The sequence below is a fragment of the Citrus sinensis genome, chromosome 4, assembly GCF_022201045.2.
Source record: "Citrus sinensis cultivar Valencia sweet orange chromosome 4, DVS_A1.0, whole genome shotgun sequence".
In the NCBI taxonomy this organism is placed as follows: Eukaryota; Viridiplantae; Streptophyta; class Magnoliopsida; order Sapindales; family Rutaceae; genus Citrus; species Citrus sinensis.
In genome coordinates, this window is record NC_068559.1 from 8,561,235 (window position 1) to 8,579,815 (window position 18,581).

Genomic DNA, 18,581 nt, shown 5'->3' on the forward strand with positions numbered 1-18,581 from the left:
TGTCATGAAAAGGGCCATTGGAGGAAAGATTGTCCAAAGGCTCAAAAGAGAGATGGGAAGAAACCAGCAACAGCAAACATGGCACGGAAAGATGAGGGATCTGATTATTCACTAAGTATTACTCCTACAGCATACGTGGCTAGTTCGAGCGAGTGGATACTTGATACTGGAGCAACCTATCATTTGTGTCCTATTAAAGAATGGTTTATGGATTTTCGTAATCTGGAATCCGGTGCAGTTGTGATAGGGAATAATCAACCTTGTCGTACAATGGGGATAGGAATAATTCGGCTCAAAATGTTTGATGGAATGGTCAGAGAACTCAAAAAAGTTAGATTTGTTCCAGCTTTAAAGAAAAATCTAATTTCTGTGGATGCTTTGGAAGCTAAAGGTTACAAGGTTACCATTGAAAATGGCACAATAAAGTTTACACATAGGGCTATGGTGATTCTGCAAGGGGTTCGACGTCACAATCTGTACTATTTGAAGGGAGGTACAACTGATGAAGCAAATGTTGTTGAGGCGCACAGTGACACCACCAAGCTATGGCATGTACGACTGGGACATACTGGAGAGAAGTCTTTGCAAACTCTGATGAGGCATGGACTCTTAAAAGGTACCAAAACCTATAAATTAAATTTCTGTGAGCATTGTGTAGTAGGCAAGAAAACAAGGGTCAAGTTTGGTACAACTAATCACGATACTCATGAGATCCTTGAATATGTTCATAGTGATGTATGGGGACCAACCAAGACTGCATCAATTGGTAGAAGCCATTATTTTGTTACATTTATTGATGATTTCTCTAGACGTGTGTGGGTGTACACCATGCGAGCAAAGGATGAGGTTCTAGAGATTTTCGTGAAATGGAAGAAATTGGTGGAGACTCAAACTGGCAGAAAGATCAAAGTATTACGATCTGATAATGGGGGTGAATATACTTCTGATCCATTCTTGCAAGTATGCCAGAGCGAGGGTATTAAAAGACATTTCACTGTGAGACATACTCCACAACAGAACGGTGTGGCTGAGCGTATGAATCGTACTTTACTGGAGAAGGTACGGTGTATGTTATCTAATGCTGGTTTAGATAAAAAGTTTTGGGTTGAAGCTGTAAGCTACGCAAGTCACTTGGTAAACCGGCGGCCTTCTACTGCAATTGGAGGTAAAACTCCTATGGAAATGTGGTCTGGAAAGCATGCACAAGACTATGATTCTCTTCGTATATTCGGGTGTCCAGCTTATTATCATGTTAAAGATGGTAAACTGGACCCTCGTGCTAGAAAATCTATCTTTATAGGATTCAAATGTGGAGTAAAGGGCTTCAAGCTTTGGGATCTCGAAGACAAAAAGTTTGTGTGTAGCAGAGATGTCACATTTGATGAAGCTTCAATGATGAAAGCTTCAAGTTCTCAGTAGGTGGAGAACAAGACCAAAGAGGTTTTGCAGCGGGTGGAGTTTGATGCAACTCCATATGTACCAGTTAGTTCTACATCAAAGAATGGTTCAACTATGGAGGTGACACCTAGAGTTGAAGAAGAGGTTGTTTCTTCTGATGTCCCACAAAATGAAGAAACAATTGATGATGTAGATAATGATGATTTTATAGCAACAAGGAGGCCAAGCAGAGAGATAAAGAAACATGGATAGCTTACTAAAGATATTGTGGTAGCCTATGCACTTCCAGTTATTGATGATGACATCCCCAACACTTTCGGTGAAGTATTACGCAGCAGTGAAAGTGATCAGTGGAAGTTAGCCATGGAGGAAGAGATGAAATCTCTTCATCAAAACCAGACTTGGGAACTTGTAAAGTTACAAAAGGAAAAAAAGGCTATTGGCAATAAATGGGTCTATACCAAAAAGCAAGGATCTCCAAATCAATCAACTCCTCGATACAAGGCAAGGCTCGTGGCAAAAGGTTTTGCTCAAAAGGAAGGTATTGACTATAATGAAGTTTTCTCTCCAGTTGTAAAACATACTTCCATTCGTATCCTACTCGCCTTAGTTACAGAATATGAGTTAGAGTTGGCTCAGTTGGATGTTAAGATGGCGTTCTTACATAGAGATTTGGAGAAGGAAATCTATATGATTCAGCCTTGTGGTTTCAAAGTTGCTGGAAAAGAAAATCGTGTGTGCAGATTGAGTAAATCTTTATACGGATTGAAACTAATTCTTTGAATGCGTTGAGTTTGGAGAATTTTGAACTACAGTTGGCTTGATCCCAAATTTTGAGTACGTAGGCAGTCACAGAGATGCAGCCACTTTGGGGATGATGGCTCGTTGGTAGTTGGTTCAGATTTGAAAATTTTTCGCCGAGGTGGAGATTTGTTGAATTAAACAAATTGTTGGTTAAAATTTGTTGAAGTCAACAAATTGTTGGTGCACTAACAATTTGTTGAAAAATAATAATAATTTAAAATTATTATTTTTAATTATTTTATTCTTAGCATAGTAATTCATTTCTCCTATAAATAGCTAAGGATTTCATTCATTTGAAATCATCCCAAAATTGTTAAGCTTATAAGTTTCTATGCTTTTGAGAGAAGTGAGAGAAGTGTGTCGGGGGAATTTATCTTTCCTGTAGAGTGTGAGAGTACTGGGTATATTTGGGTTTCTGAAAAGTGAGATTCGTTACTCAAATATTTGTACTCTATTAATTGTTAAATAAACAATTATTCTTTCTTTCCTCCGTGGATGTAGGTTTAATTACCGAACCATATAAATTCTTGCGTCCTTTATTTTTCTGTAATTATTTGGTGCGCTTGATTCTGCATTCCGCGCACAACACTAGCAATTTTTTTTTGGGTGGGCTGACTTTTTATTTTTCTAATTCAATACTTAGAAAATTACGGCATTAATACCGCGATAGACATAAATATTGTAAATTACACGTAAAATTAATAAATGTAAAGTAAAACTAGTAAATGCATACAAGATTATTATTTATTTAAAAAATTAACATTGTTTGTATAGAATTTTAGTGAAAAAAATTTTATTCATTTACAAAAAATATTTTCTTTAATTAAGCAAAAAAATTACTCATGAATTAAACAAAAAATTGATACGAAAAAAAGTGAAATAAGTTTTATTGAATTGGTTACCATAAATTCTATATTTATTCTAGAACATTTGTAAACTTTTTTCCCTGTTTTCTATAATGATATCTATTTATTACACATATTAATTAAACGGAATTATTTATTTTGATGTGGATTAAGTAAAAAAAATTAAAAAATATTCTTATATTACTAGACACATATATGATATATCAATAAAATTATATCTAATTTTAAGTATTATGCATACTTTATGTAGTTTCAAACATTTTACTTATATTTAGAGACCATTTAGGGTTGTTGAGGGAGTGCAAAAATATGTAAAATAACTTCATCTTACAACTGTTGTGCAAATTTTAATGTACTCGCAAGCGCACGAATCTATTGTAGTATAGATCAATGGTGACGAGTGTCGATCTCACGAGGAGGTGGATTTTAATTATATGTAGAATTAATTTTGTAAATGGGTGGTTGAAATTGTGGTGGAAATGATTTAAATTATCCTAAAATTGGAATTGAGATGGCGATAATAAATTCTAAAATTGGAATTGCAATGGCGAGAATAAATTGAAGAGAATTCTATTGAAATGACGTACTTGGGTATCTGGATCCGTATCAACATGCATCATGGGCTAAATAATCCGTATTAATGCCAATTAAATCATGAGGGGGGAATCTACACCTCATGAACCACGCTCTAATCAATATGGTGCTAAGGGCTTATTGTGCCAAATAATAATAACCTTGTACTAGAGGGCTGGTGAAACCAAGGCGGTACTAGACAAGATTAGTATTATTTGTCGACGAGAAGTCAAAACATCTACAAAAACTAGAGGGGAAGAGAAAATAAATTTACCAAATTAAGCTCATGACACATGTTGAGACCTCACCTTCAATCCAAGCTTGAAAGAAAATTAGCCACTCATAATTGAACTAGGGGCAAAATGGGAATTTATTAAAATACAAAGAAAATACAAGATGGAGAAGGAATTACAGAAAATGGATCCCAAAAATGGATTCAGAGATATCAAATTAAGGGGGGAGGCCCCCTTTTTATAGATACATGGAGTAAATCATGGCCATCGGATTAAAAACAGTTTTGACGCTCAGGATTGCGCCACGTCATCAGTCAACAGTCCACGGTTTGACCACGCGGATGAACAGTAACACGGTTTGACTCGGATGAACAGTAACACGGTTTGACTTGGATGAACAGTAACGCGGTTTGGTTGAAAATAATCCTGTGTGATGCATGTACCGTACGCGAGATTTTTCATCCACTGATATGCTGCCACGTCACCATCAACAGTACATAAGAATTTTAGCCCAACAGGATCGTGACACCTCATCAGTCAATGCCACATCATCGGTCAATGCCACGTCATCGATCCGTCTATGTGAACAGTGCTGTGAACAGTAACGTAGTTAGTACCGTACACGTGAATAGTACCGTACATATGAATAGTGTCATTTTTCCTTTTATGCTCCTCCTAAGGTTTTCGACCGTCCTGAGTTCAAAACTGATGTCCGTTTTGCCGTCTGATCTCTCTTTTATTGTAAAATGACTATAATGCCCCTAAAATACATAAAATACTTAATTAAAATAAAACACATATAATTAAATCACAATAAGGTTAAATACATAAAAGTAAGGGTTGTTAGTCAGACTTGAAATGTAAAATGACGGTTTTCTCCTTTATAAATATGCATTTTCTAACACTCAAACACCCCCCAACCAGCTTATTGCTAGTCCCTAGCAAATAAAGCGAAAACAAAATTCAAATTCAAAATATTTTTTTTTAATAGAAACACTCGTATTTATTCCGTCAGATTAATGATGGCAATCAAATAAAAGTATAAGCATTATCTCCAGTCTAAAGCAACATCACACCCACATCAACCATCCACATGAATCAGCCCAGTAGACTTTGTCATAGCTACTTTCAAGAATGACATGTCAAACCCCAAAATCTCACTGGAAGTAGTGACACTCTCACAAAGAAATTAAAACCAATAAAAATAGTCACTCCAATGAATGGTAATTGAGAGAGAAAATAATAAAGAAGTGATATCACATGCTCTCACCAAGATGAAATAAATATGCCCTCAGTTTATAAATAATACGAACTCAAGTCAAATAAAAATGCTAGTCAACCCACTTTATTTATCTTCTTTTTTTTTTATTCTGCATCACTACATCTTTTTAGCCCATATAACTAGCTTCTACTTCAAACTATAGTTCCCTAAAATCAAGGACTTTTATTAGGACGTAACGTAGGCTAGGGACATGGCTAACAAAGAAGGAAAATAAGGAAAACAAAGTGTATGTTTGAGAAAAATGCAGAGATTTTTTTTTTTTTTGGACGTTGCAAGGTGGATTTCACCTATTATTTTTATTTTTTTTTCTTTTGAAACAACAACTTTTATTTTTTATTTTTTTTTGGCATAACTTTACTGAACAACATAATTATTTACATTTTCTCAAACATAAATAGGTGATGTAACTTATAAGACATTGGGTAATACTCCAAATTGGAGTGGGTCAAGATGATAAGTTGACAAAGAAAAAGGTTTTTTTTTTTTTTAAAGGCTCAAAAGGGTTAACTATGGATATTTGATAAAAGGGATGGCTAGAAAGGCTCAAACGGATCAAAGATGGTCTTTCCATCGTCTTTTAGGGCTCTAAATAATCTTCCATATCTACTAGTTAGATGGGCCTCCAAATGTAGCAACACACTCTTTTTTTCTTTTTTTTTATTTTACAATTTTGTTTTAAGGGTTAACTCAAAAGCAATTTAGAGATCGTGTGTAAAATAATAAACTGCTGAGCTGTATAAAGAGTAGGCAAAAGGGTTATTCTCCAAGAAAAATAATAGGCTCAAAAACTCACTTGGTACTTATTATGACATGTTCATTCCTTCAAGCAACTCACATTTGTCTCCGACATCAACATGTAAAGTAGCAAACATAGCGTAACATCACTTAAGACCAAAGATAATACAAATATTAAAATTTGAAATTAATCATGTCATCCAATGTTAAAACAAATCACAAAAAGTTTTTTTTTTTTTTTAAACAACATTCTATCCCCCAACCTATTCTAAACATGAAACGAAAATATGCATGCAGAAATGTGAAAATGATGCATAAAAACTAAATAGAAAAGTTACACGTAAAATAATAGAAAACGAAAATGATTTTTTTTTTTTAAGAAGATGCGTTTCTAGAGGAACTACACTCCATATTCAGCCATCTTCGACTCAAAAGTTGGAAAATGTATATTTATAGAGGAGAAATTAAAAAGAAGAAAAATAAACATAAACACATAATAAAGAAAAAGAAAATGTCTGAATTTTTTTTTTAAGTTTTTTTTTTAATTTTTTTTTAAAACGATGAAGATGTGTTTCTAGAGTCACTACACTCCATATTCAGCCATCTTCAACACAAAAGTTAGCAACAGTTAGTTTCTACAACAAAACAATTAGTAAAAACTTAACCAAAATTCCACAATTGTCGATTATTCCCTCCCCCCAACCAGAACGAAACATTGTCCTCAATGTTTGAAATGAAAGAAGTAGAGTTTAGAAGACATCACCTGGGTGGTGCAACACAGAAAACAATATTTACAAGCGGAGAGTTAAATCTAATTTGTACTTCTTACCGCGGCTACTGTTACCATCATTATATGGATGCTCCAACACAAAGGTCCAGGGGTCTGGCTCCGATTTATAAGCTTGTAACAGATCAAGTAGCTCATTAGCAGTGTGAGCACAAATAAAAAGTTTTTTCACATTAGAATGAATGAAATAGTTTTTTATTGCATGGTTAAGAAATGCGATAAAGCCATCATAAAAGTTATTGACAGTTAACAAACCGATGGGTTTCTGGTGGATGTGCAGATGGGCCCAAGATGCTAGTGTGATAAGTGCCTCTAGTGTTGCAAGATCTCCTGGAAGGAAAATAAAAGCATCAGCATGATTAAGCATTTCAGTTATTCTTTCTTGCATACCTGAGACGACTAACTCTTCTACAATTGATGAGTCAGACGAACTGCCCAATGGTTTTAGGACTCTTGGGATGATGCCTAACACTTGACTTCCTCTGATAAAAGCTGCTTCTGAGACCATTTTTGATAACCCTCGGTTACCTCCTCCATACACCAAGTGTAATTTTCTCGCTGCTATGCTTCAACCAAGATCTATAGCTGCCTCAACGAACTCTTTATGTTTGCCATAGGTAAATCCAGAAAGCACACAAATGTTCTTGAATTGTCTATTGGGAGTAGCTGCCATTGTGATACTTCTTGAAAACAATTTGTGAGTGCTTGACAAAAAGGAAATCACATTTAAGAATCTTGGTGACAGTGGATCACAGTTGTGTATGAGGTAACATGTCAGTGTCAAATAACGCGTAAAGCATGTGGCTCGCTAGTCAAAAAGGAAACAGTAAAAGGAAAAAAGAAAACAGTAATAAGGAAAAAGCAAACAGTAATAAAATTTTTAAAGACAATAATGCACACAATAAAACAATAGTGAAATAAAATAACAGTAAAGGGAAAGGATATTTACAGGTAGTTGCGACTGTGGCTCACATCTTCCTCTGGTTTTACGTCCAGAAACGGCTTGAACGCCCTCTATGGGTCGAGGATAGGCTTCCTATCCAGTTTTCTTATAAACTGGCAAACAGGGTCGTTTATAGTCAGATTCCCAAGACTATATCGTGCATGCTCTTTCTGGAATAATGGCCATAACTGGAGAATCGCTCCTTGCACATATCCACTGGGATGAGTTTCAAGAGACAAAAGGATATCATCCAATGACTCCTTATTCAAGCCATCCCTAATGAATTGAATCTTATCTTCCCTGTTATCAGACATCATTCCTAAAGAACATGGGTTTTTATTGCAACTCATTCTGGCACACTTATGACAAGCAACAGAAATTCTTCGAGCTCGTCGTTTTCTTGCATAATTTCCTTTACCACAACCAGGCATGTATGCAATAAATTTTGGAGGTAACTCACCTGCCGATCGTACTTTAGCCTCGATTAACCAACGGATGTCAGCAGGTATGTTATTCCTCATGAGTAATCACATGCGTTCGGACCGAGCTTTATAGATCGTAAGGAGGGCATTCTGAGGAAGTGAAGGGAATCGCTTGTGAAGTTTCGCTAGAATCTCGTTTCTGTCCATACCTTCACCTCAGAATATCAATTATTATGGGAAACTGAAGTAACCGACTTGATTGTCACGGAGTACCGTTATCCGCCACTTCACCGGGGTAACAAACTAAAGCACACAAACAGAAAAACAAATTAAAACACACAAAGAAAATTAAAATCGTCCTCTTATTGAATTTACCTCAAGCTCCAACTGGATGTCGTAAACACTTCTCTTAATGTCTCTGAGTTGGCTTTCTAAACCCTCAACATAGGCTACTAACTCTGGTGGTTGTAGAGCCCAAATGCGATGTGTTTTACAAAATTGAATCTGCCTTTTGAGATGAAGTTTGACACGTTGAAGTGGTTTAAGAATGTTCAGAAGGAACGGTCTAAGTAAGGTACTCATGATTAAAAACGATAAAAGAAAATTTAATAGTTAAACAAACACACTTATGCAAAAATAATTTCAATTAGCAGAAGAATAATATAAAGAAAAAAAAATCAAATCAACGAAAAGAAGAGAAAAAAAAATCAATTCAAATCTGGTGGGTCACTCAAATTTATTTCGGTGTCTTCTCCATGTGGTTGGTACTCTAGATATGGCTTTAATCTTTGACCATTAACTTTAAACGTGACACCATTCTTTGGATCCTTAATTTCAATTGCCCCATGTGGAAAAACAGTATGAACAATAAATGGGCCAGACCAACGAGAGCGTAACTTACCTGGGAATAGGTGCAAGCGAGAATTGAATAAAAGCACTTTCTGACCTGGAGTGAATGATTTTCTCATAATTTGCTTATCATGGAAGACTTTCATTCGTTGCTTGTAAATCTTGGCATTTTCGTATGCATCATTGCGAATTTCTTCAAGTTCTGCCAGCTGTAATCTTCTTTCTGAGCTGGCTTGCTGCATGTCAAAATTGAATTTCTTGATGGCCCAATATGCACGATGCTCGAGTTCCACAGGTAGGTGGCAAGCTTTTCCATACACTAGCCTGTAGGGTGACATCCCAATCGGGGTCTTGAAAGCCGTTCTATATGCCCATAAGGCATCATCAAGTCTTAATGACCAATCTTTTCTGTCCGGCCTCACCGTCTTTTCTAATATGTGCTTTATTTCTCGATTGGAGATCTCAACTTGGCCACTGGTTTGCGGATGATACAGGGTCGTCACTTTGTGTGTGATTGAATACTTTGTCAAAAGAGCTTTGAATGCTTTGTTACAAAAGTGGGCACCACCATCACTAATTATTGCTCGAGGGAATCCAAAGCGTGAAACAATGTTGCTTTTCAAAAATGCTATCGCCACCTTGTGATCATTGGTCCTACATGGAATTGCTTCTACCCATTTTGATACGTAGTCAACAGCAACCAATATGTATTGATGGCCAAAAGATGGGGGAAAGGGTCCCATGAAGTCGATACCCCATACGTCAAAAATTTCAACCACTAAAATTGGATTTAATGGCATCATGTTCCTTCGTGTAATGCTCCCCATTCGTTGACACCTATCACATGAAGAACAGAAAGTGTAAGCGTCTCGAAATATAGTTGGCCAATAGAAACCACATTGTAAAACTTTAGTTGCTGTTTTCTTAGCACTGAAATGGCCTCTACAAGCTTGTTCATGGCAGAATGAAAGGATATCTTGAATTTCACTTTCTGGGACACATCGTCTAACAATTTGGTCTGCACAATACTTGAACAAATACGGGTCATCCCAAAAGAAATTCTTTATTTCTGCAAAGAATTTAGCCTTGTCTTGCTTGGTCCAATGCTCTGGAAGTTTACATGTAACAAGATAATTAACTATATCAGCATACCAAGGTAATACTTCCACATTCATTAATTGTTCATCTGGAAATGACTCATTCAATGGTAATGATTCTGTAATTGTGTCAAAATGGAGACGAGAGAGATGGTCCGCCACAACATTCTCTGTGCCTTTCTTATCTTTGAATTCCAAGTCAAACTCCTGCAAAAGTAACACCCAACGAATTAGTCTGGCTTTTGCATCTTTCTTTGTGAGAAGATATTTAAGAGCAGCATGATCCGTGAATATAATTATTTTACAACCAATGAGATATGATCGAAATTTTTCCAATGCAAACACTACTACTAGCATTTCTTTTTCAGTAGTTGAATAGTTCAACTGTGCATCATTCAATGTCATACTAGCATAATAAATAACATGGGGAATTCGATCAACTCTTTGTCCTAATACTGCTCCTACTGCATAATCAGATGCATCACACATGAGTTCAAATGGTAAGCTCCAGTTCGGGGCCTGAATGATGGGTGATGATGTCAACAACTGTTTTAATTTTTCAAACGCCATAAGACATGAATCATTAAAGATAAAAGGTACATCCTTAGCAAGTAAATTGCATAAGGGTCTAGAAACTTTGCTAAAATCTTTAATGAAACGTCTATAGAAACCAGCATGCCCAAGGAAAGATCTTACTTCTCTGACTGTTTTGGGTGGAGGAAGATTAGAAATGAGATCCACCTTGGCTTTGTCAACCTCAATACCTTTGCTCGAAATGATGTGACCGAGAACAATACCTTGTTTTACCATAAAATGGCATTTCTCCCAATTTAATACCAAGTTCTTCTTGACACATCTCTGCAGAACTAGTGTTAGATGATGTAAACATTGATCAAATGAGTCACCAAAGACAGAAAAATCATCCATAAAGACTTCAAAGAATCGTTCAACCATATTAGAAAAAATGCTCAACATGCATCGTTGAAATGTAGCAGGTGCATTGCATAATCCAAATGGCATTCTCCTATATGCAAATGTGCCAAAAGGGCAAGTGAAAGTAGTTTTCTCTTGATCTTTTGGTGCTATGGGAATCTGATTATATCCTGAGTAGCCATCTAGAAAGCAATAAAATTCATGGCCTGCTAATCTATCAAGCATTTGATCAATAAATGGTAAAGGAAAATGGTCTTTACGTGTGACAGAATTCAACTTCCTATAATCAATGCATACACGTCATCCTGTAGTTACTCTAGTGGGTATCAATTCATTATCAGCATTGGTAACTACTGTGACTCCTGACTTTTTAGGGACAACTTGTACAGGACTGACCCATGAACTATCAGAAATGGGGTAAATGATACCAGCATCTAATAGCTTAAGGACTTCTGTTCTAACAACTTCTTTCATATTAGGATTTAACCGACGTTGCATTTCCCTAGTAGATTTAGCATTTTCATCAAGGTGAATGTAATGCATGCAGTCTACTGGATTTATACCTTTTATGTCTGCTATGGTCCATCCTAATGCTCCTTTGTGCTCTTTTAAAACATCCAACAACTTACCTTTTTGTTCGTCATTTAGGGATGATGAGATGATTACCGGTAGAGTACTTTCTTCTCCCAAAAATGCATATTCCAGAGTGTTGGGTAATGGTTTGAGCTCGAGTTTCGGTGGTGATTCTGATGATGGGATAAGTTTCTTCTCTGATGGTGCTAGTTGCTCAACTCTTGACTTTCATTTATTAGTGTCCATAGATGGTGCTGAGTCAAGCAGGGCGTTGACTTCATCGACCGATCTGTCAATATCAAAATCCAAACCAAAGTGAGTTAAACATGTTTGTAAAGGATCATCACTAAGGTTTGAAAGAAAAGTGTTATCAACTATTGTTTCTATTAAATCCACATCAACAATTCCATCATCTGCATTATGAGGTTGTTTGGCAATGTTGAAGATGTTCAGCTCCATAGTCATGTTGCCGAAGGACAACTGCATATTTCCAGTCCTGCATTGAATGTGAGCATCCGCAGTTGCCAAGAAAGGTCGGCCTAGAATAATGGGGATGTGCTTCCTTGAATCCTGTATTGGTTGAGTGTCAATTACAATGAAATCAACAGGAAAATAAAACTTGTCTACCTGGATAAGCACGTCCTCCACAATACCACGAGGTATTTTCGTGGACCGATCTGCGAGTTGTAACACCACTGGAGTTGGGTGTAATTCTCCAAGTCCAAGTTTCACAAACACTGAATAAGGCAACAAATTTACACTAGCTCATAAATCCAACAAAGCATTCTCAATTGTGTGGTTCCCTATACTACATGAGATAGTGGGGGAGCCTGGGTCTTTGCATTTTAAAGGAATTTTATGTTGGAGTATAGAACTAACGTTTTCTGTTAAAAATGCCTTCTTTTGAACATGCATATTTCTCTTTTTAATACAAAGGTCTTTAAGAAACTTCGCATAAGATGGAACTTGTTTAATAGCATTAAGCAAAGGGATGTTAACACTTACCTGTTTGAAGATTTCAAGAATCTCACCTGTGGATTTTCCCTTCTTGCCTTTAGCTAACCGCTGAGGAAATGGAGCTTTCGGAACATATTCTCGTGGGTTGGTTTCTTCTTTCTCCTCCGGTGACGAGTCCTCAACACTCACAGGAACAATTTGATTTTCTTTTGTCACTGGCATCTCCACTTTGTTGTCGACTTCTTTTCCTTTTCGCAAGGTCATTACTGCTTTGACCTCTCCATGCTGTTGTGGTGAACTGGTACTTGCTTCATATACTCCTTTAGGATTAGGCACTGGTTGACTTGGAAACTTACCTTTCTCAACAATCATTGCCAAGGTCTGAACTGAAGAAGCAAGCTGTCCCACCATCTTCTCAAGGCTTGAAACTGATTGAGCTTGTGAATTGAAGCCTGCTCTCAACTCATTTCGTAGTCCATCAATGGTGCGGTTTTGTTGCTCAATCGTGGAGTGAGTAACATTCTTGAAATTTTGGAATGCATCCTCCCATGGTCTGGGTTGAGAGTAGTTCTGGTTCTGATTGTATGGTCTAAATGGGGGCTGAGAGGCTTGAGGAACTTGAGGAATTTGTTGCATTGGTGGAGCTGGAGCTACTGGTCCATTCTGTTGGAGTCCTTGAGACCATGAAAAATTGGGGTGGTCTCTCCATCCAGGGTTATATGTGTTGGAGTATGGGTTGTAATTAGATGATTTTCTCATTACACCTATGGCATTGGCTTGATCTGAGTATGAGTCATGGTCATGTGGCTCTGTTGATTTAGCAGTCGATAACGATGCTATTTGTCGAGCAAGACCTTCAACCATCTCCTTGACTTCTTTGATTCCCGAAGTTGACTCGCCAATTTGAACCTCATTTACTCCCTTAATTCTTCTAGTATTCCTGATTGATCGACTCCGTTGTTGGGAATTATCCGCTTGTCGCTGGAAGAATTCCCAAATTTCTGATGCACTTTTTGACATTAGCTCTCCTCCACTTGTTGCCATTAGCCATTCTTGCACATTCGGTAGTAATCCCTCCAAAAAGTATTGACATTGGTGCCATTTCTCGTACCCATGATGTGGACACTTCAAGAGTAGCCCATTGAATCGCTCCCATGTTTCGAAAAATTGCTCGTCCTCTCTCTGGGTAAACTCCGAGATTTCCCTGCGAATAGCATTGGTTTTATGCACTGGGAAATATTTATTCAAAAATTTAGTTACCATTTGTTCCCATGATGTGATGCTATTAGCAGGTAAAGTATTTAACCATGAACGAGCTCTATCCTTTAAAGAAAATGGGAATAATCTAAGTTTAACATCATTGTCTGAAAAATTCTCGTATTTAAAAGTTTGACAAATAGCATGAAAATCATTCAGATGATTATATGGGTCCTCATTTTCTAGGCCATAAAATGTGGGGAGACAATTTAGCACACTAGGTTTTAATTCAAAGCTCCTAGCAGCTACATTTGGGTATCTTATACATGATGTGCTCAAATTTGCTAAAGGACTGAAATAATCCTTAAATGGCCTCTCCTGTGGTTGCAAATCCATTTTATTTTTTACTTGTTTGTGTGTGCGAAGTGTTTTCTCAAGTTCAAGGTCTATAGGTTCAAGATTGGGTAATAATGACCTTCGACCATGCATGCAAAACAAATAAAATAAAAAATAAAAAATAAAGATGGGAACAAAACAAATAAAAATAAACAAGAGGGAGAAATTACGATACTAACCTTATTGCGCTATTAAAACCTTTCTATAAAATATACAAAAACAAATACGTGAAATAAATTAACTAAAAATAAATTAATAAGATAAACAAAAAAAAATTACAAAGAAAAATAAATTGAAAATTAAATTACAGAATTTTAAAGAAGAGAAAAATAAAATAAAATTCTTAACTCAAAATGTAAATTCACTCTTTTTTTCTTTAATAAAAAAATAAAATACAAGAAAACAATTTAAAAGAAATTATTCACAAAAATTAATTCTATGAATTAAAATTACTTACCTCCCCGGCAACGGCGCCAAAAACTTGTTGTGCAAATTTTAATGTACTCGCAAGCGCACGAATCTATTGTAGTATAGATCAATGGTGACGAGTGTCGATCCCACGAGGAGGTGAATTTTAATTATATGTAGAATTAATTTTGTAAATATGTGGTTGAAATTGTGGTGGAAATGATTTAAATTATCCTAAAATTGGAATTGAGATGGCGATAATAAATTCTAAAATTGGAATTGCAATGGCGAGAATAAATTGAAGAGAATTCTATTGAAATGACGTACTTGGGTATCTGGATCCGTATCAACATGCATCATGGGCTAAATAATCCGTATTAATGCCAATTAAATCATGAGGGGGGAATCCACACCTCATGAACCACGCTCTAATCAATATGGTGCTAAGGGCTTATCGTGCCAAATAATAATAACCTTGTACTAGAGAGCCGGTGAAACCAAGGCGGTACTAGACAAGATTAGTATTATTTGTCGACGAGAAGTCAAAACATCCACAAAAACTAGAGGGGAAGAGAAAATAAATTTACCAAATTAAGCTCATGACACATGTTGAGACTTCACCTTCAATCCAAGCTTGAAAGAAAATTAGCCACTCATAATTGAACTAGGGGCAAAATGAGAATTTATTAAAATACAAAGAAAATACAAGATGGAGAAGGAATTACAGAAAATGGATCCCAAAAATGGATTCAGAGATATCAAATTAGGGGGGAGGCCCCCTTTTTATAGATACATGGAGTAAATCATGGCCATCGGATTAAAAACAGTTTTGACGCTCAGGATTGCGCCACGTCATCAGTCAACAGTCCACGGTTTGACCACGCGGATGAACAGTAACACGGTTTGACTCGGATGAACAGTAATGCGGTTTGACTCGGATGAACAGTAACGCGGTTTGGTTCAAAATAATCATGTGTGATGCATGTACCGTACGCGAGATTTTTCATCCACTGATATGCTGCCACGTCACCATCAACAGTACATAAGAATTTTAGCCCAACAGGATCGTGACACCTCATCAGTCAATGCCACATCATCGGTCAATGCCACGTCATTGATCCGTCTATGTGAACAGTGTTGTGAATAGTAACGTAGTTAGTACCGTACACGTGAATAGTACCGTACATATGAATAGTGCCATTTTTCTTTTTATACTCCTCCTAAAGTTTTCGACCGTCTTGAGTTCAAAAGTGATGTCTGTTTTGCCGTCTGATCTCTCCTTTATTGTAAAATGACTATAATGCCCCTAAAATACATAAAATACTTAATTAAAATAAAACACATGTAATTAAATCACAAGAAGGTTAAATACATAAAAGTAAGGGTTGTTAGTAAGACTTGAAATGTAAAATAACGGTTTTCTCCTTTATAAATATGCATTTTCTAACACTCAACAACAACAACAACTATGAAAGATATTAAAATAATATTTTTTTAAAATCCGATTTTGAGCATAACTTTCATCTTTAATAAAACATCACATGTATTGCAAATGCAAAACTAACGCTATTCAATTTAAATAAAAAATAATAAATATATAAGGTAGTAAACATTATAACGAGTTTTTATTTTACAACTGTGAATTTTTTTTTTTTTACAGTAACTCTTATATTAATTTACTTATTTTACCTTTTGTTCATAAGTTTTAGGCATAATCTATAAACATTATGTTTTATTTTGCATTTAATGTTGATTAGCTTGTTTTATGTTATATTTATAAGTTTTCGTTTTATTTACCAGTAATACACTAGTTTACTAATTTTATAGTAATTTACTTATTTTTTACAAGTCTTATGTTTCATTTCCAAAATTTCTATTTTATTTTACAGTTAGTGTTGATTTACTAGTTTTATATTATATTTGCAAGTTTTTGTTTTGTTTACCAATAATAAATTAATTTACTAGTTTATATTAATTTACTTATTTTACATTCCATTTTACAAGTCTTATGTTCCATTTCTAAAATTTATGTTTTATTTTGCATTTAATGTTGATTTATTTATTTTTGGTTATATTTATAAGTTTTCATTTTATTAACCAGTAATACATTAATTTACTAGTTTTATAGTAATTTATTTATTTTACCTTCTTTTTACAAGTCTTATGTTTTATTTTCAAAATTTATGTTTTATTTTACAATTAGTGTTGATTTACTATTTTTATGTTATCTTTGTAAGTTTTTGTTTTCTTTACTAGTAATACATTAATTTACTAGTTTATATTAATTTACTTGTTTTACCTTCCATTTACGAGTCTTATGTTCCATTTCTAAAATTTATATTTTATTTTATGCTTAATGTTGATTTACTAGTTTTCGTTATATTTGTAAATTTTTGTTTTATTTACCAGTAATACCATCAATTTATCAATTTTATAGTAATTTACTTATTTTACTCTCTATTTACAAGTCTTTTGTTTCCTTTTCAAAATTTATGTTTTATTTTACAGTTAATGTTAATTTACTAGTTTTAAGTTATATTTGCAAGTTTTAGCTTTGTATACTAATAATATATCAATTTACTAGTTTTATATTAATTTACTTGTTTTATTTTCCATTTACAAATCTTATATTTAATTTCTAAATTTTATGTTTTATTTTTCACTTAATGTTGATTTACGAGTTTTATGTCATAATTACATGTTTTTGTCTTATTTACTAATAATACATCAATTTATTAGTTTTATATTAATTTACTCGTTTTACTTACATTTACAAATCTTATGTTTAATTTCTAAAATTTATATTTTATTTTACAGTTAATGTTGATTTACAAGTTTTATTATTCATTTACATAATTTGAAATACAAGTGTGCAACCCAAGAGGGGGTGAATTGGGATTCCAAAAATTATTGGATTCTAAAACAAATTATCAAGCAAATCTAAAATGAATTTAATGGAATAACAATTAAATCAATTACAATATAAAAAGATAAGAGAAGAGAGATTCAAATACGGAGATTTTTACGTGGTTCGGCCAACCTCGCCTACGTCCACGCCTCCAAACTTTCCGGGCTTGAGGATTTTACTAAGCAAGCCTCCAAGGCTTCAAATGCTTACACTTGACTTCCAAGGTGTCAATGAACCTTTACAACAAGAGATTATTCCCAATCTCTTAACCCAAGTGTATCCCAACACTTACAATCACTCAAAGTAAAAGATTAAAAATTATTTTTCTCTCACACAATATTTAAGATTACAAATCAATGCCCAATGTGTGAATAGATGAAGTAAGAATGTGTTTTAAAGCTCTATGAAAATTGTATTCTCGAATATAAGCTCAATGTTCGTGTTGTGATAAATCTTATTTGATTTTGAATGAGCTTATTTATAACTGTAGCTAAAAAACTAGCCGTTATACACTGTCTGCTAGAAAATAGTTCGCCGTTAGACATTAACGGTTAACCGTTTTGTCTTGTCAATATTACCGTTGGGCTAATTTTCAAATAAACGGTTTGCCGTTTAGGGTCAACCTTTCGCCGTTAAATTCCAGTGACCTACAAGATGACCATCAGTTATCCGTTTACATTAAACGGTTAAGGATTTGCATGAAATGACCTCTCTGGAAATTATCGGTTAACCGTTTGTAATCAACGGTTCGCCGTTTATTTCCAATAACCTGCAAAACAAATTAGCCTTATCCGGTTTTGTTAAATGGTGCCAGATGAGTACAATCTTCAATTCTGGATTTTATCGGTTAACCATTTAAATAAATGGTTCACCGTTAAATTACAGTAGCCTTCCCAGTTTTTTGTGTTTTTCGTTTTTCTTAATCGGTTACAGTTTAGGCAATATGTTGCTCTCTGGTTTTAATCGGTTAACTGTTCAAAAGAAAACAGTTCACTGTTTATTTCCGTAATCACATTTTAAACCAGATTTTTTTTCTGAGAATCATTTTCTAATTTGAAAGTCCATCTTTTATGAATATAATTGGAATGTTTATAAGGCTTTCGTTTATTTAAGAAATAGCTCCAACATTTTATAAAAAAACCATTTAATGTTTGTTATTATCAAAATCAATATTATTAACATATTCATGTTAACATAATTTATGTTTAATTACGGTATTG

The 18,581-nt window shown here is 34.8% G+C and overlaps 1 non-coding gene across 1 annotated transcript; it reads left to right on the forward strand.

Moving 5' to 3' along the window:
- The first annotated feature begins 13,560 nt into the window (after positions 1 to 13,560).
- LOC127902009 (small nucleolar RNA R71) lies at positions 13,561 to 13,664 on the forward strand. The gene has a single exon (XR_008054414.1). It is a non-coding gene; the product is annotated as a small nucleolar RNA R71 (small nucleolar RNA).
- Positions 13,665 to 18,581: the final 4,917 nt, after the last annotated feature.